Here is a 22411-nt window from a genome sequence, read left to right on the forward strand (position 1 = left end):
AGACCCGGGGGACAACTGCCCGGGACGCATGGAGCCCAACCTGGGCACTTTGACATGCCGTCGGCCTGGAGACCCGGGGGACGACTGCCCGGGACGCATGGAGCCCGTCCTGGACATTTTGACATGCCGTCGGCCTGGAGACCCGGGGGACGACTGCCCGGGACGCATGGAGCCCGTCCTGGGCACTTTGACATGCCGTCGGCCTGGAGACCCGGGGGACGACTGCCCGGGACGCATGGAGCCCGTCCTGGGCACTTTGACATGCCGTCGGCCTGGAGATCCGGGGGACGACTGCCCGGGACGCATGGAGCCCGTCCTGGGCACTTTGACATGCCGTCGGCCTGGAGACCCGGGGGACGACTGCCCGGGACGCATGGAGCCCGTCCTGGGCACTTTGACATGCCGTCGGCCTGGAGATCCGGGGGACGACTGCCCGGGACGCATGGAGCCCGTCCTGGGCACTTTGACATGCCATCGGCCTGGAGACCCGGGGGACGACTGCCCAAGAGCCATGGAGCCCGTCCTGGGCAATTTGACAAGCCGTTGGCCTGGAGGAAGGAAGCCCCGGGTGGCCTAGGGAGGTGTTACCCAGGCATAGCCCATCTGGTCCCCCTAGCAGAGAACCACCAGCCTTGGAGGGGTGTCCGGGCATACCCTGCCCCCTAGTAATCCGGAGGGAAATTACCTGACTTTCTTGCAATCTGTGCACACAAGGTGACAGAGGGGACCCAAGGCGCGAAAGTACCCGACCTCCTGGAGCCCTCGCTGGGATCCGGGAGGCGAATGGCACCTCATCATGACTTCCAGGGCGACCAGATGGCCGAGGCGAGAGGGGCGACCAGATGGCCGGGACCAAAAGGACGCCAATCTGCCTGCCCCGGAGCTGCAGAGCTCTGGGGCTGCAGGGTTCCGGGGGCTGCAGAGCTGCAGGTCTCTGGGGCTGCAGGGCTCCGGGGCTTCAGGCCTCCCCGGGCCCTGATGGACCCTCCGTCCCGGGTACCTCCGACCCCCGGCCGGCTTGCAGGACGGAGGGGGGATTCCCGCACCACTGGGCCCTGCCGGACGGGGCTCAAGCCCCGGGCCCGGTCCCCGGCCCCAGTCCCGGCTTTCCAAACCCTATGCCGGGCCGGGGAGAGCCTCCCCTGGGCCCCCGGTGGACCCTCCGTCCCGGGCGCCCCGGACCCCCGGCCGGATTGCTGGACGGAGGGGTACCAGCACCCTCGGGGCCTGGCCAGATGGAGTTCAAGCCCCGGGTCCGGTCCCACCTTCCGAACCCTAGCCAGGCTGGGGAGAGCCTCCCCGGGAACCGGTGGAGCCCCGTCCCCAGCGCACGGACCCACTGGTGGCCTGCGGGACAGGGGGCTCCAGCACCCTCGGGGCCTGGCCAGATGGAATTCAAGCCCCGGGTCCGGTCCCACCTTACGAACCCTAGCCAGGCTGGGGAGAGCCTCCCCGGGCCCCGGTGGACCCTACGTCCCGGGCACCCCGGATCCCCGGCCGGATTGCAGGACGGAGGGGTACCAGCACCCTCGGGGCCTGGCCAGATGGAGTTCAAGCCCCGGGTCCGGTCCCACCTTCCGAACCCTAGCCAGGCTGGGGAGAGCCTCCCCGGGCCCCGGTGGAGCCCCGTCCCCAGCGCCCGGACCCTCTGGTGGCCTGCGGGACAGGGGGCTCCAGCACCCTCGGGGCCTGGCCAGATGGAGTTCAAGCCCCGGGCCCGGTCCCACCTTCTGAACCCTAGCCAGGCTGGGGAGAGCCTCCCCGGGCCCCGGTGGAGCCCCGTCCCCAGTGCCCGGACCCTCTGGTGGCCGGCGGGACGGGTAGCTCGCGCACCCCGGGGCCAGCCGGCCGGAGCTCAAGCCCCGGGCCCGGTCCCACCTTCCGAAACCTAGCCAGGCTGGGGAGAGCCTCCCCGGGCCCCGGTGGAGCCCCGTCCCCAGCACCCGGACCCTCTGGAGGCCTGCGGGACGGGGGGCTCGCGCACCCCGGGGCCGGCCGGAGCTCAAGCCCCCGGCCCGGTCCCACCTTCCGAACCCTAGCCAGGCTGGGGAGAGCCTCCCCGGGCCCCGGTGGAGCCCCGTCCCCAGCACCCAGGCCCAAGGAGGGTTAAGCCCAGGCCACGTCCACTCCCCGACAGCCTGCCCGGGGAGCCCATTTTCCTCGACTATTAAGCCCCCACGTAGTGGGGGCTTACAGAACTTTGGGGAAGGACAAAAGTTGGAGTTAGCCCGGCCGCCAGCCCGCAGGGCCATCTGGTCACCCGGCCCGCAGGGCCATCTGGTCGCCCGGCCCGCAGGGCCATCTGGTCGCCCGGCCCACAGGGCCATCTGGTCGCGCAGCCAGGCGACCAGATGCCCCGGGGCAACCCAGCACCCGGACGGCCCCGGAGGGCCCCGGAGGGCGCCGTACCCAGTCGCCCTCGCAGTTCCAGCCAGCAAGGGTGGTCGGGGCGCTCCGAGGCAGCTGTTTGGGATGCTCCTTCCCCGGGGACTGCCGCTGCTCGCCTCCCCGCTTTGGCTTGCCCGGGAGCAGCAGCGGAGAAGGGGAACTGCCCGGCCGGCCCGAGCCATCTGGTCGCCCTGCCGACCTGCAGATGGAATGTGGCCCCCATCCCCGCTCCCCGGTGGGGCAGGGACGGGAGGGGGAGGCCCCCGTGCCGCAAGGGCACGTGGTGGAGGCAGCCTCCCGCAGGCCCGCACTACCCCCTCCGCGTCCCTCCCGCCGGCCGGGCGGCAGAGGGACCCACCCCTGGGTGTGGTGGAGGAAGGCGTGCGCGGGCGCCCACGCGGCCCCGGAGGGAGAGACAAAAGCTTGGCTCAGAGGATGACTTTCAATAGATCGCAGCGAGGTAGCTGCTCTGCTACTTACGAAACCCTGACCCAGAATCAGGTCGTCTACGAAGGGGTGGGTCCCTCTGCCGCCCGGCCGGTGGGAGGGACGCGGAGGGGGTAGTGCGGGCCTGCGGGAGGCTGCCTCCACCACGTGCCCTTGCGGCACGGGGGCCTCCCCCTCCCGTCCCTGCCCCACCGGGGAGCGGGGATGGGGGCCACATTCCATCTGCAGGTCGGCAGGGCGACCAGATGGCTCGGGCCGGCCGGGCAGTTCCCCTTCTCCGCTGCTGCTCCCGGGCAAGCCAAAGCGGGGAGGCGAGCAGCGGCAGTCCCCGGGGAAGGAGCATCCCAAACAGCTGCCTCGGAGCGCCCCGACCACCCTTGCTGGCTGGAACTGCGAGGGCGACTGGGTACGGCGCCCTCCGGGGCCCTCCGGGGCCGTCCGGGTGCTGGGTTGCCCCGGGGCATCTGGTCGCCTGGCTGCGCGACCAGATGGCCCTGTGGGCCGGGCGACCAGATGGCCCTGCGGGCCGGGCGACCAGATGGCCCTGCGGGCCGGGTGACCAGATGGCCCTGCGGGCTGGCGGCCGGGCTAACTCCAACTTTTGTCCTTCCCCACTCCATCTGGCCAGGCCCCGAGGGTGCTGGAGCCCCCTGTCCCGCAGGCCACCAGTGGGTCCGTGCGCTGGGGACGGGGCTCCACCGGTTCCCGGGGAGGCTCTCCCCAGCCTGGCTAGGGTTCGGAAGGTGGGACCGGACCCGGGGCTTGAATTCCATCTGGCCAGGCCCCGAGGGTGCTGGAGCCCCCTGTCCCGCAGGCCACCAGTGGGTCCGTGCGCTGGGGACGGTGCTCCACCGGTTCCCGGGGAGGCTCTCCCCAGCCTGGCTAGGGTTCGGAAGGTGGGACCGGACCCGGGGCTTGAACTCCATCTGGCCAGGCCCCGAGGGTGCTGGTACCCCTCCGTCCAGCAATCCGGCCGGGGGTCCGGGGCGCCCGGGACGGAGGGTCCACCGGGGGCCCAGGGGAGGCTCTCCCCGGCCCGGCATAGGGTTTGGAAAGCCGGGACTGGGGCCGGGGACCGGGCCCGGGGCTTGAGCCCCGTCCGGCAGGGCCCAGTGGTGCGGGAATCCCCCCTCCGTCCTGCAAGCCGGCCGGGGGTCGGAGGTACCCGGGACGGAGGGTCCATCAGGGCCCGGGGAGGCCTGAAGCCCCGGAGCCCTGCAGCTCCAGAGACCTGCAGCTCTGCAGCCCCCGGAACCCTGCAGCCCCAGAGCCCTGCAGCTCCGGGGCAGGCAGATTGGCGTCCTTTTGGTCCCGGCCATCTGGTCGCCCCTCTCGCCTCGGCCATCTGGTCGCCCTGGAAGTCATGATGAGGTGCCATTCGCCTCCCGGATCCCAGCGAGGGCTCCAGGAGGTCGGGTACTTTCGCGCCTTGGGTCCCCTCTGTCACCTTGTGTGCACAGATTGCAAGAAAGTCAGGTAATTTTCCTCCGGATTACTAGGGGGCAGGGTATGCCCGGACACCCCTCCAAGGCTGGTGGTTCTCTGCTAGGGGGACCAGATGGGCTATGCCTGGGTAACACCTCCCTAGGCCACCCGGGGCTTCCTTCCTCCAGGCCAACGGCTTGTCAAATTGCCCAGGACGGGCTCCATGGCTCTTGGGCAGTCGTCCCCCGGGTCTCCAGGCCGATGGCATGTCAAAGTGCCCAGGACGGGCTCCATGCGTCCCGGGCAGTCGTCCCCCGGATCTCCAGGCCGACGGCATGTCAAAGTGCCCAGGACGGGCTCCATGCGTCCAGGGCAGTCGTCCCCCGGGTCTCCAGGCCGACGGCATGTCAAAGTGCCCAGGACGGGCTCCATGCGTCCCGGGCAGTCGTCCCCCGGATCTCCAGGCCGACGGCATGTCAAAGTGCCCAGGACGGGCTCCATGCGTCCCGGGCAGTCGTCCCCCGGGTCTCCAGGCCGACGGCATGTCAAAGTGCCCAGGACGGGCTCCATGCGTCCCGGGCAGTCGTCCCCCGGGTCTCCAGGCCGACGGCATGTCAAAATGTCCAGGACGGGCTCCATGCGTCCCGGGCAGTCGTCCCCCGGGTCTCCAGGCCGACGGCATGTCAAAGTGCCCAGGTTGGGCTCCATGCGTCCCGGGCAGTTGTCCCCCGGGTCTCCAGGCCGATGGCATGTCAAAGTGCCCAGGACGGGCTCCATGCGTCCCGGGCAGTCGTCCCCCCGGGCATCCGCCGCTCCCTTCTCCGGGCCGACGGCAGGTCAGATTGCCCAGGACGGGCTCCATGGGTCCCGGGCAGTCCTCCCCTGGGTGTCCGGCGCTCCCTTCTCCGGGCCGACGGCATGTCAAAGTGCCCACGACGGGCTCCATGCGTCCCGGGCAGTCGTCCCCCGGGTCTCCAGGCCGACGGCATGTCAAAGTGCCCAGGACGGGCTCCATGCGTCCCGGGCAGTCGTCCCCCGGGTCTCCAGGCCAACGGCATGTCAAAATGTCCAGGACGGGCTCCATGCGTCCCAGGCAGTCGTCCCCCGGGTCTCCAGGCCGACGGCATGTCAAAGTGCCCAGGACGGGCTCCATGCGTCCCGGGCAGTCGTCCCCCGGGTCTCCAGGCCGACGGCATGTCAAAATGTCCAGGACGGGCTCCATGCGTCCCAGGCAGTCGTCCCCCGGGTCTCCAGGCCGACGGCATGTCAAAGTGCCCAGGACGGGCTCCATGCGTCCCGGGCAGTCGTCGTCCCGGGCGTCCGGGCCTGGGAGCTCCGGTGGTCCTCACCGTGCCTGAGGCCCAGCCGGGGTCCCCGAGCCCTGCCCGGCGTGGGCAGGCAGCAGCCCTACCACGAAGGCTCGGGGTGGGAAGCAGGGAGTCCTTTCGTTCCCGGCCACCTGGTTGCACCTTTCCCCTCGGCCATCTGGTCGCACGCAATGCTATCCAAAAGGGCGACCAGATGGCCAAACCTCCCTGGAAGTCCCTATGAGGTGCCATTTGCCTCCCCGATCCCAGCGAGGGCTTCAGGAGGTCGGGTACTTTTACGCCTTGGGTCCCCTCTGTCAACTCGTGTGCACAGATTACAAGAAAGGGGGGTAATTTTCCTCCGGATTACTAGGGGTAAGGGTATGCCCAGACACCCCTGCAAGGCTGGTGGTTCTCTGCCAGGGGGACCAGATGGGCTATGCCTGGGTAACAACACCCGGGGCTTCCCTCCTCCAGGCCAACGGCATGTCAAAGTGCCCAGGACGGGCTCCATGCGTCCCGGGCAGTCGTCCCCCGGGTCTCCAGGCCAACGGCATGAGCGAGTGCCCAGGTCGGGCTCCATGCGCCCCGGGCAGTCGTCCCCCGGGTCTCCAGGCCAACGGCATGAGCGAGTGCCCAGGTCGGGCTCCATGCTTCCCGGGCAGTCGTCCCCCGGGTCTCAAGGCCGATGGCATGTCAAAGTGCCCAGGATGGGCTCCATGCGTCCCTGGCATTCCTCCCCCCCGGGCGTCCGTCGCTCCCTTCTCCGGGCCGACGGCAGGTCAGATTGCCCAGGACGGGCTCCATGGGTCCCGGGCATTCCTCCGCTGGGTGTCCGGCTCTCCCTTCCCCGGGCCAACGGCTTGTCAGAGTGCCCAGGATGGGCTCCACGGGCCCCGGACGTCCGGGGCTCCCTTCCCCGTGCCAACGGCATGCCAGAGTGCCCAGGACGGGCTCCACGAGTCCCCGGCGTCCGGGGCTCCCTTCCCCGGGACACCGGCTTGTCAGAGTGCCCATGACGGGCTCCACGGGTCCCGGGTATCTGGGACTCCCTTCCCTGGGCCAACGGCATGCCGGAGTTCCCAGGACAGGCTCCACGGGTCCCGGGCGTCCGGGGCTCCCTTCCCCGGTCCGACGGCTTGTCAGAGTGCCCAGGACGGGCTCCACGGCTCCCGGGCGTCCGGGGTTCCCTTCCCCGGGTCAGCGGCATGTCAGAGTGCCCAGGACGAGTTCCACGGGTCCCGGGCAGTCCTCCCCCGGGCGTCCGGGGCTCCCTTCCCCGGGCCGTCGGCAGGTCAGAGTGCCCAGGACGGGCTCCATGGGTCCCGGGCAGTCCTCCCCCCGGGCGTCCGGGGCTCCCTTCCCCGGGCAGACGGCAGGTCAGAGTGCCCAGGACGGGCTCCACGGGTCCCGGGCAGTCCTCCCCCCGGGCGTCCGGCGCTCCCTTCTCCAGGCCGATGGCAGGTCAGAGTGACCAGGACGGGCTCCACGGGTCCCGGGCAGTCCTCTCCCGGGCGTACGTGGTTGTCCGACAGATTCGGGCAGATGTGCTTTTACGAACCGGATCGGAGTCGGCCCAAATAATAATAATAATAATAATAATCCACATTTGTAAGGCGCACAATCGCCCGTAAGGGTCTCTAGGCGCTAGGGGCCGTTGGGAAGATTAAGCAAGCTATTGCCCAGAGTCACATGGTGCTGGGCTAATCTGCCGCCGGTGCCGGGGATCGAACCCTGATCTCTGGGATGCTCGAGGGTTACTACGCGCTCTACAAAAACCTTAAATAAAAAAATCTCCAGATTCCGGAGTCAGCCGCCCTAGCCGCGGCGCCAGCTATTTCCCAGAGTCACCTGGTGCTGGGCTAATCTGTCGCCGGTGCCGGGGATCGAACCGTGATCTCCAGATTCCGGAGTCAGCCTCCCTAGCCGCGGCGCCAGCTATTTCCCAGAGTCACGTGGTGCTGGGCTAATCTGCGGCCGGTGCCGGGGATCGAACCCTGATCTCTGGGATGCTCGAGGGTTACTACGCGCTCTACAAAAACCTTAAATAAAAAAATCTCCAGATTCCGGAGTCAGCCGCCCTAGCCGCGGCGGCAGCTATTTCCCAGAGTCACCTGGTGCTGGGCTAATCTGACGCCGGTGCCGGGGATCGAACCGTGATCCCCAGATGGGGATATCCCAAAAATCTGGCATGGATACGGCCCGCCAGGACAGGTTTGGGCACCCCTGCTCTAACATATAAGGGTAAACATCCAGGTCATGCATCTAGTTTGTTGAATGGTTCAAATCAAAGTATGAAGAGCCCAGCTAGCAGCAGGCCGAAATAGCTCAGTTGGGAGAGCGTTAGACTGAAGATCTAAAGGTCCCTGGTTCAATCCCGGGTTTCGGCACAGTTGAGAGGTTCCTTGCTTCTGACAAAATAGGTCTTGGAATCAGCTGTAGTACTTTTTTCTCTATTCATCAAATTTTTTCCAACTGATATACAACACAAGCAATTTAACATAGACTTTGCTTTGTGTCCTCCTTCTAAACTTGCTTCCACATTTCTTGCCTTCAGGTTAGACTATGAATGTTTCCCATTTCATGCTTTTTTGTAATGTAAACTCTTGTCTGCATTACCTTCAACTTCCCCTTGAACACAGATGTCAGAGGTCAGATGACGTTGCTTACCTACTCAGGCCACATACGTCTGGGTAATATAGTACTAGTCCATTCAGAGTTAAAAAAACGCTACCTAACCCGGATCCCAAAAATGCTATTTACTCATGGCACAAGTTAACTGCTGAATGATACAGGACTCCTTAAAACATATCTCTAACATATAAGGGTAAATATCCAGGTCATGCATCTAGTTTGTTGAATGGTTCAAATCAAAGTATGAAGACCACAGCTAGCAGCAGGCCGAAATAGCTCAGTTGGGAGAGCGTTAGACTGAAGATCTAAAGGTCCCTGGTTCAATCCCGGGTTTCGGCACAGTTGAGAGGTTCCTTGCTTCTAACAAAATAGGTCTTGGAATCAGCTGTAGTACTTTTTTATCTATTCATCAAATTTTTTCCAACTGATATACAACACAAGCAATTTAACATAGACTTTGCTTTCTGTCCTCCTTCTAAACTTGCTTCCACATTTCTTGCCTTCAGGTTAGACTATGAATGTTTCCCATTTCATGCTTTTTTGTAATGTAAACTCTTGTCTGCATTACCTTCAACTTCCCCTTGAACACAGATGTCAGTAGTCAGATGACGTTGCTTACCTACTCAGGCCACATACGTCTGGGTAATATAGTGCTAGTCCATTCAGAGTTAAAAAAACGCTACCTAACCCGGATCCCAAAAATGCTATTTACCCATTGCACAAGTTAACTCCTGAATGATACAGGACTCCTTAAAACATATCTCTAACATATAAGGGTAAATATCCAGGTCATGCATCTAGTTTGTTGAATGGTTCAAATCAAAGTATGAATACCACAGCTAGCGGCAGGCCGAAATATCTCAGTTGGGAGAGCGTTAGACGGAAGATCTAAAGGTCCCTGTTTCAATCCCGGTTTTCGGCACAGTTGAGAGGTTCCTTGCTTTCAACAAAGTAGGTCTTGAAATCTGCTGCAGTACTTTTTTCTCTATTCATCAAATTTTTTCGAACTGATATACAACACAAGCAATTTAACATAGACTTTGCTTTCTGTCCTCCTTTTAAACTTGCTTCCACATTTCTTGCCTTCAGGTTAGACTATGAATGTTTCCCATTTCATGCTTTTTTGTAAAGTAAACTCTTGTCTGCATTACCTTCAACTTCCCCTTGAACACAGATGTCAGTAGTCAGATGACATTGCTTACCTACTCAGGCCACATACGTCTGGGTAATATAGTGCTAGTCCATTCAGAGTTAAAAAAACGTTACCTAACCCGGATCCCAAAAACGCTATTTACCCATTGCACAAGTTAACTGCTGAATGATACAGGACTCCTTAAAACATATCTCTAACATATAAGGGTAAATATCCAGGTCATGCATCTAGTTTGTTGAATGGTTCAAATCAAAGTATGAAGACCTCAGCTAGCGGCAGGCCGAAATAGCTCAGTTGGGAGAGCGTTAGACTGAAGAGCTAAAGGTCTCTGGTTCAATCCCGGGTTTCGGCACAGTTGAGAGGTTCCTTGCTTCTAACAAAATAGGTCTTGGAATCAGCTGTAGTACTTTTTTCTCTATTCATCAAATTCTTTCCAACTGATATACAACACAAGCAATTTAACATAGACTTTGCTTTGTGTCCTCCTTCTAAACTTGCTTCCACATTTCTTGCCTTCAGGTTAGACTATGAATGTTTCCCATTTCATGCTTTTTTGTAATGTAAACTCTTGTCTGCCTTACCTTCAACTTCCCCTTGAACACAGATGTCAGTAGTCAGATGACGTTGCTTACCTACTCAGGCCACATACGTCTGGGTAATATAGTGCGAGTCCATTCAGAGTTAAAAAAACGCTACCTAACCCGGATCCCAAAACTCTATTTACCCATTGCACAAGTTAACTGCTGAATGATACAGGACTCCTTAAAACATATCTCTAACATATAAGGGTAAACATCCAGGTCATGCATCTAGTTTGTTGAATGGTTCAAATCAAAGTATGAAGACCACAGCTAGCAGCAGGCCGAAATAGCTCAGTTGGGAGAGCGTTAGACTGAAGATCTAAAGGTCCCTGGTTCAATCCCGGGTTTCGGCACAGTTGAGAGGTTCCTTGCTTCTAACAAAATAGGTCTTGGAATCAGCTGTAGTACTTTTTTCACTATTCATCAAATTTTTTCTAACTGATATACAACACAAGCAATTTAACATAGACTTTGCTTTGTGTCCTCCTTCTAACCTTGCTTCCACATTTCTTGCCTTCAGGTTAGACTATGAATGTTTCCCATTTCATGCTTTTTTGTAATGTAAACTCTTGTCTGCATTACCTTCAACTTCCCCTTGAACACAGATGTCAGTAGTCAGATGACATTGCTTACCTTCTCAGGCCATATACGTCTGGGTAATATAGTGCTAGTCCATTCAGAGTTAAAAAAAACGTTACCTAACCCGGATCCCAAAAACGCTATTTACCCATTGCACAAGTTAACTGCTGAATGATACAGGACTCCTTAAAACATATCTCTAACATATAAGTGTAAATATCCAGGTCATGCATCTAGTTTGTTGAATGGTTCAAATCAAAGTATGAAGACCACAGCTAGCAGCAGGCAGAAATAGCTCAGTTGGGAGAGCGTTAGACTGAAGATCTAAAGGTCCCTGGTTCAATCCCGGGTTTCGGCACAGTTGAGAGGTTCCTTGCTTCTGACAAAATAGGTCTTGGAATCAGCTGTAGTACTTTTTTCTCTATTCATCAAATTTTTTCCAACTGATATACAACACAAGCAATTTAACATAGACTTTGCTTTGTGTCCTCCTTCTAAACTTGCTTCCACATTTCTTGCCTTCAGGTTAGACTATGAATGTTTCCCATTTCATGCTTTTTTGTAATGTAAACTCTTGTCTGCATTACCTTCAACTTCCCCTTGAACACAGATGTCAGTAGTCAGATGACGTTGCTTACCTACTCAGGCCACATACGTCTGGGTAATATAGTGCTAGTCCATTCAGAGTTAAAAAAACGCTACCTAACCCGGATCCCAAAAACGCGATTTACCCATTGCACAAGTTAACTGCTGAATGATACAGGGCTCCTTAAAACACATCTCTAACATATAAGGGTAAATATCCAGGTCATGCATCTAGTTTGTTGAATGGTTCAAATCAAAGTATGAAGACCACAGATATCAGCAGGCCGAAATAGCTCAGTTGGGAGAGCGTTAGTCTGAAGATCTGAAGGTCCCTGGTTCAATCCCGGGTTTCGGCACAGTTGAGAGGTTCCTTGCTTCTGACAAAAGAGGTCTTGGAGTCTGCTGCAGTACTTTTTTCTCTATTCATCAAATTTTTTCCAACTGATATACAACACAAGTAATTTAACATAGACTTTGCTTTCTGTCCTCATTCTAAACTTGCTCCCACATTTCTTGCCTTCAGGTTAGACCATGGGTACTCATAGTACGGCCCGCGGGCCAGCTGCGGCCCGGCAAGCCTTCCCTGGCGGCCCGCCGACCTTCCAGACATCGTACCCGTGCATTAAAAAAAAATGTCATCGTGTCTTCAAACACTGCTGGTTGCAGCCGCGCAAGTCTAAGAGACTCTGCTGCTCTGTGGGGGCCGGCCGCCGGGTGATTCCAATGACAGTCACAGTGGAGCTGCAGGGGTCTAAGAAGAGGTTAAATACAGCAAGGCCTCATTACCATACAAATGGTCTTGTGAAGTGCTCGGGTGGGGCTGTGTGTGCCAGGAGGCTGTCTCAGCCCGGGCTGACACACAGCAGGGTGAGGTGAAGAGGGTGACGGAGGTAATGGGACAGAGACAAAGGGAGAGGGAGGGAGGGAAAGAAGACTGTAACACCGGGGCTTGTTCCATTAAATATGAGAGCAGCAGCAAGTGCAGAATCCAGGAACACCGTCTGGTGTTCAAATCCAAAAGGTTTCTGAGTTATGTAGACGCATTCCAAACTTGCCTGTAGTCAGCACATGTTGAAGCGCTGGTGTGTTTTGGTTCGAGTAATTATTAAGTTATTGCTGGCAATTCCTGCAGTGCAGGAGTATTGGGACCACTCAGTCCAATGCAGGTAAGCAATTGAAGGTGCCAAAGTATTGCGGTACTTCAGACAAGCAGCGCTAGTGCTTAGGGCAGTGTCTTTAGAACCCACATTGTTTTAAAAACAGGCAACGTTTCTCAGTCCTGGCGTCGCAATGAACAAGATGCAGGCACTCCCGTTTAAGGGAATTATGGTAATGGCAGCCCCTCACAGATAAATGTGCTGGGGCACTGGGAGGGAGGAAAAGGGGAGGGAGACAGAGGGGGAGGGAAAGGGGGGGAGAGGGAGACCGAGAGAGAGACAGACAGAGGGAGGGAGACAGACAGTGGGAGGGAGAGGGAGGGAGGGAGAGGGAGACAGAGAGTGAGACAGAGGGAGGGTGACAGACAGGAGGGAGACAGCCAGAAAGAGGGAGACAGCCTGAAAGAGGGAGACAGCCTGAAAGAGGGAGACAGCCAGAGAGAGGGAGACAGCCAGAGGGAGGGAGACAGCCAGAGGGAGGGAGACAGCCAGAGGGAGGGAGACAGACAGTGGGAGGGAGAGGGAGGGAGGGAGAGGGAGACAGAGAGTGAGACAGACAGGAGGGAGACAGCCAGAAAGAGGGAGACAGCCAGAAAGAGGGAGACAGCCTGAGAGAGGGAGACAGCCTGAGAGAGGGAGACAGCCAGAGAGAGGGAGACAGCCAGAGAGAGGGAGACAGCCAGAGGGAGGGAGACAGCCAGAGGGAGGGAGACAGCCAGAAAGAGGGAGGGAGACAGAGGCAGGAGGGAGACAGACAGAGGAAGACAGGGAGAAGGAGGGAGACGGGGAGAGGGAGGGAGAGGGAGACAGAGAGTGAGACAGAGGGAGGGTGACAGACAGGAGGGAGACAGCCAGAAAGAGGGAGACAGCCAGAGGGAGGGAGACAGCCAGAAAGAGGGAGACAGCCAGAAAGAGGGAGACAGCCAGAAAGAGGGAGACAGCCAGAAAGAGGGAGACAGCCAGAAAGAGGGAGACAGCCAGAAAGAGGGAGACAGCCAGAAAGAGGGAGACAGCCAGAAAGAGGGAGACAGCCAGAAAGAGGGAGACAGCCAGAAGGAGGGAGACAGCCAGAGGGAGGGAGACAGCCAGAGGGAGGGAGACAGCCAGAAGGGGGGAGACAGCCAGAGGGAGGGAGACAGCCAGAGGGAGGGAGACAGCCAGAGGGAGGGAGACAGCCAGAGGGAGGGAGACAGCCAGAGGGAGGGAGACAGCCAGAGGGAGGGAGACAGCCAGAAAGAGGGAGGGAGACAGAGGCAGGAGGGAGACAGACAGAGGAAGACAGGGAGAAGGAGGGAGACGGGGAGAGGGAGGGAGAGGGAGACAGAGAGTGAGACAGAGGGAGGGTGACAGACAGGAGGGAGACAGAGAGGGAGACAGAGGGAGGGCGACAGACAGTGGGGGGGGAGACAGAAAGAGGGAGACAGACGTGGGAGACAGACAGTGGAAGACAGATGGAAGGAGACAGACGGAGGGAGAAGGGAGACGGAGGGAGAAGGGAGACAGAGGGAGGGAGAAGGGAGACAGAGGGAGGGAGAAGGGAGACAGAGGGAGGGAGAAGGGAGACAGAGGGAGGGAGAAGGGAGACAGAGGAAGGGAGACAGAGGGAGGGAGACAGAGGGAAGGAGGCAGAGGGAGGGAGGCAGAGGGAGACAGGCAGAGAGAGACAGACAGAGGGAGACAGAGAGGGAGGGAGACAGGGAGGGAGACAGGGAGGGAGACGGAGGGAGGGAGACGGACGGAGGGAGGGAGACGGAGGGAGGGAGACGGAGGGAGGGAGACGGAGGGAGGGAGACGGAGGGAGGGAGAGGGAGACAGAGGAAGTCAGAGGGAGTCAGAGGAAGGGAGGTGGAGACAGAGGAAGGGAGGGGGAGACAGAGAAAGGGAGGGGGAGACAGAGGAAGGGAGGGGGAGACAGAGGAAGGGAGGGGGAGACAGATGGAGTCAGTGGGGGACAGAGGAAGGCAGGGGGAAACAGAGGAAGGGAGAGGGAGACAGAGAGGGAGAGGGATGGAGACAGGGAGTGAGACAGGGAGGGCGACAGAGGGAGGGAGAGAGAGAGAGACAGACAGAGGGAGACAGAGAGGGAGTGAGTGAGACAGAGGGAGAGAGAGGGAGAGAGCTAGAGAGAAGGAGGGAGACAGAGAGAAGGAGGGAGACAGAGAGAGAGAGAGAGAGAGAGAGAGACAGAGACAGAGAGAGAGAGAGAGAGAGAGAGAGAGAGAGAGACCGAGAGAGAGAGATGTGTGTATGCCGGGTCTGGTGGCTCAGTGGACGAAGGCGTCCGCTGCAGGGACCTGTGATCAACCTCATGGTAAGAGTTTTTTTTGTTGCTCTAGCCCCGCCCCCTACCCCACTGACCCCGCCCCACCGGTGCGGCCCTCGGACACAAACCACACTATAATTTTGGCCCCCGAGAGAAAGTTTGTGAGTACCCATGGGTTAGACTATGAATGTTTCCCATTTCATGCTTTTTTGTAAAGTAACCTCTTGTCTGCATTACCTTCAACTTCCCCTTGAACACAGATGTCAGTAGTCAGATGACATTGCTTACCTACTCAGGCCACATACGTCTGGGTAATATAGTGCTAGTCCATTCAGAGTTAAAAAAACGCTACCTAACCCGGATCCCAAAAACGCTATTTACCCATTGCACAAGTTAACTGCTGAATGATACAGGACTCCTTAAAACATATCTCTAACATATAAGGGTAAATATCCAGGTCATGCATCTAGTTTGTTGAATGGTTCAAATCAAAGTATGAAGACCACTGCTAGCAGCAGGCCGAAATAGCTCAGTTGGGAGAGCGTTAGACTGAAGATCTAAAGGTCCCTGGTTCAATCCCGGGTTTCGGCACAGTTGAGAGGTTCCTTGCTTCTGACAAAAGAGGTCTTGGAATCTGCTACAGTACTTTTTTCTCTATTCATCAAATGTTTTCCAACTGATATACAACACAAGTAATTTAACATAGACTTTGCTTTCTGTCCTCATTCTAAACTTGCTTCCACATTTCTTGCCTTCAGGTTAGACTATGAATGTTTCCCATTTCATGCTTTTTTGTAAAGTAACCTCTTGTCTGCCTTACCTTCAACTTCCCCTTGAACACAGATGTCAGTAGTCAGATGACATTGCTTACCTACTCAGGCCAAATACGTCTGGGTAATATAGTGCTAGTCCATTCAGAGTTAAAAAAACGCTACCTAACCCGGATCCCAAAAACGCTATTTACCCATTTCACAAGTTAACTGCTGAATGATACAGGACTCCTTAAAACATATCTCTAACATATAAGGGTAAATATCCAGGTCATGCATCTAGTTTGTTGAATGGTTCAAATCAAAGTATGAAGACCTCAGCTAGCAGCAGGCCGAAATAGCTCAGTTGGGAGAGCGTTAGACTGAAGATCTAAAGGTCCCTGGTTCAATCCCGGGTTTCGGCACAGTTGAGAGGTTCCTTGCTTCTGACAAAAGAGGTCTTGGAATCTGCTGCAGGACTTTTTTCTCTATTCATCAAATTTTTTCCAACTGATATACAACACAAGTAATTTAACATAGACTTTGCTTTCTGTCCTCATTCTAAACTTGCTTCCACATTTCTTGCCTTCAGGTTAGACTATGAATGTTTCCCATTTCATGCTTTTTTGTAAAGTAACCTCTTGTCTGCCTTACCTTCAACTTCCCCTTGAACACAGATGTCAGTAGTCTGATGACATTGCTTACCTACTCAGGCCAAATACGTCTGGGTAATATAGTGCTAGTCCATTCAGAGTTAAAAAAACGCTACCTAACCCGGATCCCAAAAACGCTATTTACCCATTGCACAAGTTAACTGCTGAATGATACAGGACTCCTTAAAACATATCTCTAACATATAAGGGTAAATATCCAGGTCATGCATCTAGTTTGTTGAATGGTTCAAATCAAAGTATGAAGACCTCAGCTAGCAGCAGGCCGAAATAGCTCAGTTGGGAGAGCGTTAGACTGAAGATCTAAAGGTCCCTGCTTCAATCCTGGGTTTCTGCACAGTTGAGAAGTTCCATGCTTCTAACAAAATAGGTCTTGGAATCAGCTTTAGTACTTTTTTCTCTATTCATAAAATTTTTTTCCAACTGATATACAACACAAGCAATTTAACATAGACTTTACTTTCTGTCCTCCTTTAAACTTGCTTCCACATTTCTTGCCTTCAGGTTACACTATGAATGTTTCCCATTTCATGCTTTTTTGTAATGTAAACTCTTGTCTGCATTACCTTCAACTTCCCCTTGAACACAGATGTCAGTAGTCAGATGACGTTGCTTACCTACTCAGGCCACATACGTCTGGGTAATATAGTACTAGTCCATTCAGAGTTAAAAAAACGCTACCTAACCCGGATCCCAAAAATGCTATTTACTCATTGCACAAGTTAACTGCTGAATGATACAGGACTCCTTAAAACATATCTCTAACATATAAGGGTAAATATCCAGGTCATGCATCTAGTTTGTTGAATGGTTCAAATCAAAGTATGAAGACCACAGCTAGCAGCAGGCCGAAATAGCTCAGTTGGGAGAGCGTTAGACTGAAGATCTAAAGCAGGGGTGCCCAAACCTGTCCTGGCGGGCCGTATCCATGCCAGATTTTTGGGATATCCCCATCTGGTGATCACGGTTCGATCCCCGGCGACGGCGGCAGATCAGAGTGCCCAGGACGGGGTCCATGTGACCCGGGCAGTCCTATCCCCTGGGTGTACGTGGTTGTCCGACATGTCGGTCGTATTTGCTTTTACGTACCGGATCGGAATCGGCCCCCATAAAATCGTACGTAAAGTATATAGCAAATCAACCTGAAATCTGCTGGGTCAGAAAGGGCTCGATTCCGATCCGTGTCGGAAGGTTAGGAGTCCGTACGAATTTGTCGGGACGGCATGGCAGAGTGCCCGGGATGGGCTCCATGGCTCTTGGGCAGTCGTCCCCCGGGCGTCCGGGGCTCCATCCAGGCCGGCGGCAAGGCAGTGTGCCCGGGTCGGGCTCCATGCGTCCCGGGCATTCGTCCCCCGGGCGCCTGAAACTGCTGGGTCAGAGAGGGCTCGATTCCGATCCGTGTCGTAAGGTTAGGAGTCCGTACGAATTTGTCAGGACGGCATGGCAGAGTGCCCGGGACGGGCTCCATGCGTCCCGGGCATTCGTCCCCCGGGCGTCCGGGGCTACATCCAGGCTGACGGTATGGCAGAGTGCCCGGGTCGGGCTCCATGGTTTTCACGGTGGTCCTCCCCTGGGTGTCAGGGGGCTCCTGGCCGACGGCATGGAAAAGTACCCAGGACGGGCTCCATGCGTCCCGGGCATTTGTCCCCCGGGCGTCCGGGGCTCCATCCAGGCCGACGGCATGGCAGAGTGCCCGGGTCGGGCTCCATGGTTTCCAGGGTGGTCCTCCCTAGGGTGTCGGGGCGCTCCAGGCCGAAGGCATGGAAAAGTGCCCAGGACGGGCTCCATGCGTCCCGGGCATTTGTCCCCCGGGCGTCCGGGGCTCCATCCAGGCCGACGGCATGGCAGAGTGCCCGGGTCGGGCTCCATGGCTTTCACGGTGGTCCTCCCCTGGGTGTCTGGGGGCTCCAGGCCGAAGGCATGGAAAAGTGCCCAGGACGGGCTCCATGCGTCCCGGGCACGGGCACGGGGACGGGGACAGGGTCGGGAGAGTCCAGGCGGCTTCACTTCCGTGTCCAGCCATCTGATCGCCCAGATTCCCTCGGCCATCTGGTCGCCCGGATCCCCTCGGGCATCTGGTCGCCCGCAACGCTTTCCTATGGGGCGACCAGATGGCCGAACTTCCCTGGAAGTCCCGATGAGGTGCCATTCGCCGCCCGGATCCCAGCGAGGGCTCCAGGAGGTTGGGTACATTCGCGCCTTGGGTCCCCTCTGTCACCTCGCGTGCACGGATTACAAGAAAAGGGGGTAATTTTCCTCCGGATTACTAGGGAGAAGGGTACGCCCGGACAACCCTCCGAGGCTGGTGGTTCTCTGCCATGGGGACCAGATGGGCTATGCCTGGGCAACACCTCCCTAGGCCACCCGGGGCTTCCTTCCTCCAGGCCAACTGCATGTCAAATTGCCCAGGACGGGCTCCATGGCTCCTGGGCAGTCGTCCCCCGGGCGTCCGGGGCTCCATCCAGGCTGACGGCATTGAAAAGTGCCCAGGACGGGCTCCATGCGTCCCGGGCATTCGTCCCCTGGGCGTCCGGGGCTCCATCTAGGCTGACGGTATGGCAGAGTGCCCGGGTCGGGCTCCATGGTTTTCACGGTGGTCCTCCCCTGGGTGTCTGGGGGCTCCAGGCCGAAGGCATGGAAAAGTGCCCAGGACGGGCTCCATGCGTCCCGGGCATTCGTCCCCCGGGCGTCCGGGGCACCCATCTCCATGAGGCCAACGGCATTGGCAAAGTACCCAGGACGGGCTCCATGGGTCCCGGGCAGACCTCCCCCCGGGCGTCCGGGGCTCCCACCTCCAGGCCGACGGAATGTCAAAGTACCCAGGACGGGCTCCATGGGTCCCGGGCAGCTTCCCCCGGGGCGTCCGGGGCACCCACCTCCAGGCCGACGGCATGTCAAAGTACCCAGGACGGGCTCCACGGGTCCCGGGCATTCCTCCCCCAGGTCGTCCGGGCCCTAGAGCTCCGGTGGTCCAACCTGCGCCTGAGGCCCAGCCGGGGTCCAAGAGCCCTGCCTTGCGTGGGCAGGCAGTCAGGAACCCTACCGCGAAGGCTTGGGATGGATGGGGAGCTGGGAGTCCTTTCGATCCCGACCCTCTGGTCGCCCGCGATGCTTTCCAATGGGGCGACCAGATGGCCGGGCTTCCCTGGAAGTCCCGATGAGGTGCCATTCGGCTCCTGGATCCCAGCTAGGGCTCCATGAGGTCGGGTTCTTTTACGCCTTGGGTCCCCTCTGTCACCTCGCGTGCACGGATTGCAAGAAAGGGGGGTAATTTCCCTCCGGATTACTAGGGGCAGGGTACGCCCGGACACCTCTCCAGGGCTGGTGGTTCTCTGCCCGGGGGACCAGATGAGATATGCCTGGGCAACACCTCCCCCGGGCATCTGGGGGCTCCATTCTCCGGGCCAATGGCATGGCTCAATGCCCAGGACGGGCTCCACGTGTCCCGGACAGACCTCCCCTGGGCGTCCGGGGCACCCATCTCCATGAGGCCAACGGGATGGCAAAGTACCCGGGAAGGGCTCCACGGGTCCCGGGCAGCCTTCCCCCGGGCGTCCGGGGCTCCCACCTTTAGGCCGACGGCATGTCACACTGCCCAGGACGGGCTCCATGGGCCCCGGACAGCCCTCCCCCCGGGCGTTCGGGGCACATATCTCCAGGAGGCCAACGGCGTTGCAATGTACCCGGAAAGGACTCCACGGGTACCGGGCAGTCCTCCCCCGGGCGTCCGGGGCACCCATCTCCATGAGGCCAACGGCATTGGCAAAGTACCCGGGAGGGGCTCCACGGGTCCCGGGCAGGCCTCCCCCGGGCGTCCAGGGCACCCACCTCCAGGCCGACGGCATGTAAAAGTGCCCAGGACGGGCTCCATGGGTCCCGGGCAGCCCACCCCCGGGCATCTGGGGCACCCATCTCCAGGAGGCCAACGGCGTTGCAAAGTACCCGGGAAGGGCTCCACGGGTACCGGGCAGTCCTCCCCCGGGTGTCCGGGGGCTCCCTTCTCCAGGCCGACGGCATGGTTCAATGCCCAGGACGGGACGTCAAGTGGCCAGGACGGGCTCCATGCGTCCCGGGCATTCGTCCCGGGACGGGGACGGGGTGGGGAAGAGTCCAGGCGGCTTCACCTCCATGCCCAGCCATCTGGTCGCCCGGATTCCCTCGGCCATCTGGTCGCCCGGATCCCCTCGGGCATCTGGTCGCCCGCAACGCTTTCCTATGGGGGGGACCAGATGGCCGAACTTCCCTGGAAGTCTTAATGAGGTGCCATTCGCCTCCCGGATCCCAGCGAGGGCTCCATGAGGTCGGGTTCTTTCACGCCTTGGGTCCCCTCTGTCACCTCGCGTGCACAGATTGCAAGAAAGGGGGGTAATTTGCCTCCGGATTACTATGGGGCAGGGTATGCCCGGACACCCCTCCAGGGTTGGTGGTTCTCTGCCATGGGGACCAGATGGGATATGCCTGGGCAACACCTCCCTAGGCCACCCGGAGCTTCCTTCCTCCAGGCCAACTGCATGTCAAATTGCCCAGGACGGGCTCCATGGCTCTTAGGCAGTCGTCCCCCGGGCGTCCGGTGCTCCATCCAGGCCGACGGCATGGCAGAGTGCCCGGGACAGGCTCCATGCGTCCCGGGCCTTCGCCCCCCCCGGGCGTCCGGGGCTCCATCCAGGCTGATGGCATGGCAGAGTGCCCGGGACGGGCTCCACGGGCCCCGGGCGTCCGGGGCTCCCTTCCCCGGGCCAGCGGCATGTCAGAGTGCCCAGGACGGGCTCCACGGGCCCCGGTCATCCGGGGCACCCTTCCCCGGGCCAGCGGCATGTCAGAGTGCCCAGGACCAGTTCCACGGGTCCCGGGCAGTCCTCCCCCCCCGGGCGTCCGGGGCTCCCTTCCCCGGGCCAAAGCATTTCAGAGTGCCCAGGACGGGCTCCACGGGTTCCGGGCGTCCAGGTCTCCCTTCCCCGGGCCAACGGCATACAGGAGTGCCCAGGACGGGCTCCACGGGTCCCGGACGTCCGGGGCTCCCTTCCCCGGGCCAACGGCATATAGGAGTGCCCAGGACGGGCTCCACAGGTCCCGGTCGTCTGGGGCTCCCTTCCCCGGGCCAACGGCTTGTCAGAGTGCCAAGGACGGGCTCCACGGGTCCCGGTCGTCTGGGGTCCCTCCCCCGGGCCAACAGCAGGTCAGAGTGCCCAGGACGGGCTCCACGGGTCCCGGGCAGCCCACCCCCCCGGGCGTTCGGGGCACCCATCTCCAGGAGGCCAACGGCGTTGCAAAGTACCCGGGAAGGGCTCCACGGGTACCGGGCAGTCCTCCCCCGGGCGTCCGGGGCTCCCTTCTCCAGGCCAACGGCATGGTTCAATGCCCAGGACGGGCTCCATGTGTCCCAGACAGACCTCCCCCGGGCGTCCGGGGCACCCATCTCCAGGCCAACGGCATGGCTCAATGCCCAGGACGGGCTCCATGGGTCCGGGGAGGCGTCCCATGCGCCTCCGGGCTTGGGAGCCCCGGCTGGGTCCAGGTGCTCCGGCCCTGGGCCCTGTCTCCCAGCCTGCCGCACTGCCAAGGGCCCGGGAAGGGGTTCCGATGTGCCCGGGGAGCCTCCCCTTGCTTGGCTGGGTTCAGGAGCAGTGGCTAGGGCCCCTGAGGGCCCGGGGAGGGCGGCCTCCCCACCCCGGGCTCTGTCCTTGGTCCTGCTGCGTGGCAGGGTGCCCGGGACGGGGTCCGGAGGGACCGGGGAGGCGTCCCATGCACCTCCGGGCTTGGGAGCCCCGGCTGCGTCCAGGGGCCCGGCCGGGCCCCGGGTCGGGTGCTCCGGCCCTGGGCCCTGTCTCCCAGCCTGCCGCACGGCCAAGGGCCCGGGAAGGGGTTCCGATGTGCCCGGGGAGCCTCCCCTTGCTTGGCTGGGTTCAGGAGCAGTGGCTAGGGCCCCTGAGGGCCCGGGGAGGGCGGCCTCCCCACCCCGGGCTCTGTCCTTGGTCCTGCTGCGTGCTAGGGTGCCCGGGACGGGGTCCGGAGGGACCGGGGAGGCGTCCCATGCGCCTCCGGGCTTGGGAGACCCGGCTGGGTCCAGGGGCCCGGGCAGGCCCCGGGTCGGGTGCTCCGGCCCTGGGCCCTGTCTCCCAGCCTGCCGCACGGCCAAGGGCCCGGGAAGGGGTTCCGATGTGCCCGGGGAGCCTCCCCTTGCTTGGCTGGGTTCAGGAGCAGTGGCTAGGGCCCCTGAGGGCCCGGGGAGGGCGGCCTCCCCACCCCGGGCTCTGTCCTTGGTCCTGCTGCGTGGCAGGGTGCCCGGGACGGGGTCCGGAGGGACCGGGGAGGCGTCCCATGCGCCTCCGGGCTTGGGAGCCCCGGCTGGGTCCAGGGGCCCGGGCGGGCCCCGGGTCGAGTGCTCCGGCCCTGGGCCCTGTCTCCCAGCCTGCCGCACGGCCAAGGGCCCGGGAAGGGGTTCCGATGTGCCCGGGGAGCCTCCCCTTGCTTG

The 22411-nt window shown here is 60.0% G+C and overlaps 5 non-coding genes across 5 annotated transcripts; all 5 read left to right on the forward strand.

The window, feature by feature from the left end:
• Positions 1–7884: 7884 nt before the first annotated feature.
• On the forward strand, positions 7885–7957 carry TRNAF-GAA (transfer RNA phenylalanine (anticodon GAA)). Its single transcript has one exon. It is a non-coding gene; the product is annotated as a tRNA-Phe (tRNA).
• Positions 7958–8467: 510 nt separating this feature from the next.
• On the forward strand, positions 8468–8540 carry TRNAF-GAA (transfer RNA phenylalanine (anticodon GAA)). Its single transcript has one exon. It is a non-coding gene; the product is annotated as a tRNA-Phe (tRNA).
• A 1675-nt stretch (positions 8541–10215) lies between these two features.
• TRNAF-GAA (transfer RNA phenylalanine (anticodon GAA)) lies at positions 10216–10288 on the forward strand. Its single transcript has one exon. It is a non-coding gene; the product is annotated as a tRNA-Phe (tRNA).
• A 4749-nt stretch (positions 10289–15037) lies between these two features.
• Positions 15038–15110, forward strand: TRNAF-GAA (transfer RNA phenylalanine (anticodon GAA)). Its single transcript has one exon. It is a non-coding gene; the product is annotated as a tRNA-Phe (tRNA).
• A 510-nt stretch (positions 15111–15620) lies between these two features.
• Positions 15621–15693, forward strand: TRNAF-GAA (transfer RNA phenylalanine (anticodon GAA)). Its single transcript has one exon. It is a non-coding gene; the product is annotated as a tRNA-Phe (tRNA).
• The last annotated feature ends 6718 nt before the right edge of the window (positions 15694–22411 follow it).

This window comes from Lissotriton helveticus, chromosome 8 (genome assembly GCF_964261635.1).
Source record: "Lissotriton helveticus chromosome 8, aLisHel1.1, whole genome shotgun sequence".
NCBI lineage: Eukaryota > Metazoa > Chordata > Amphibia > Caudata > Salamandridae > Lissotriton > Lissotriton helveticus.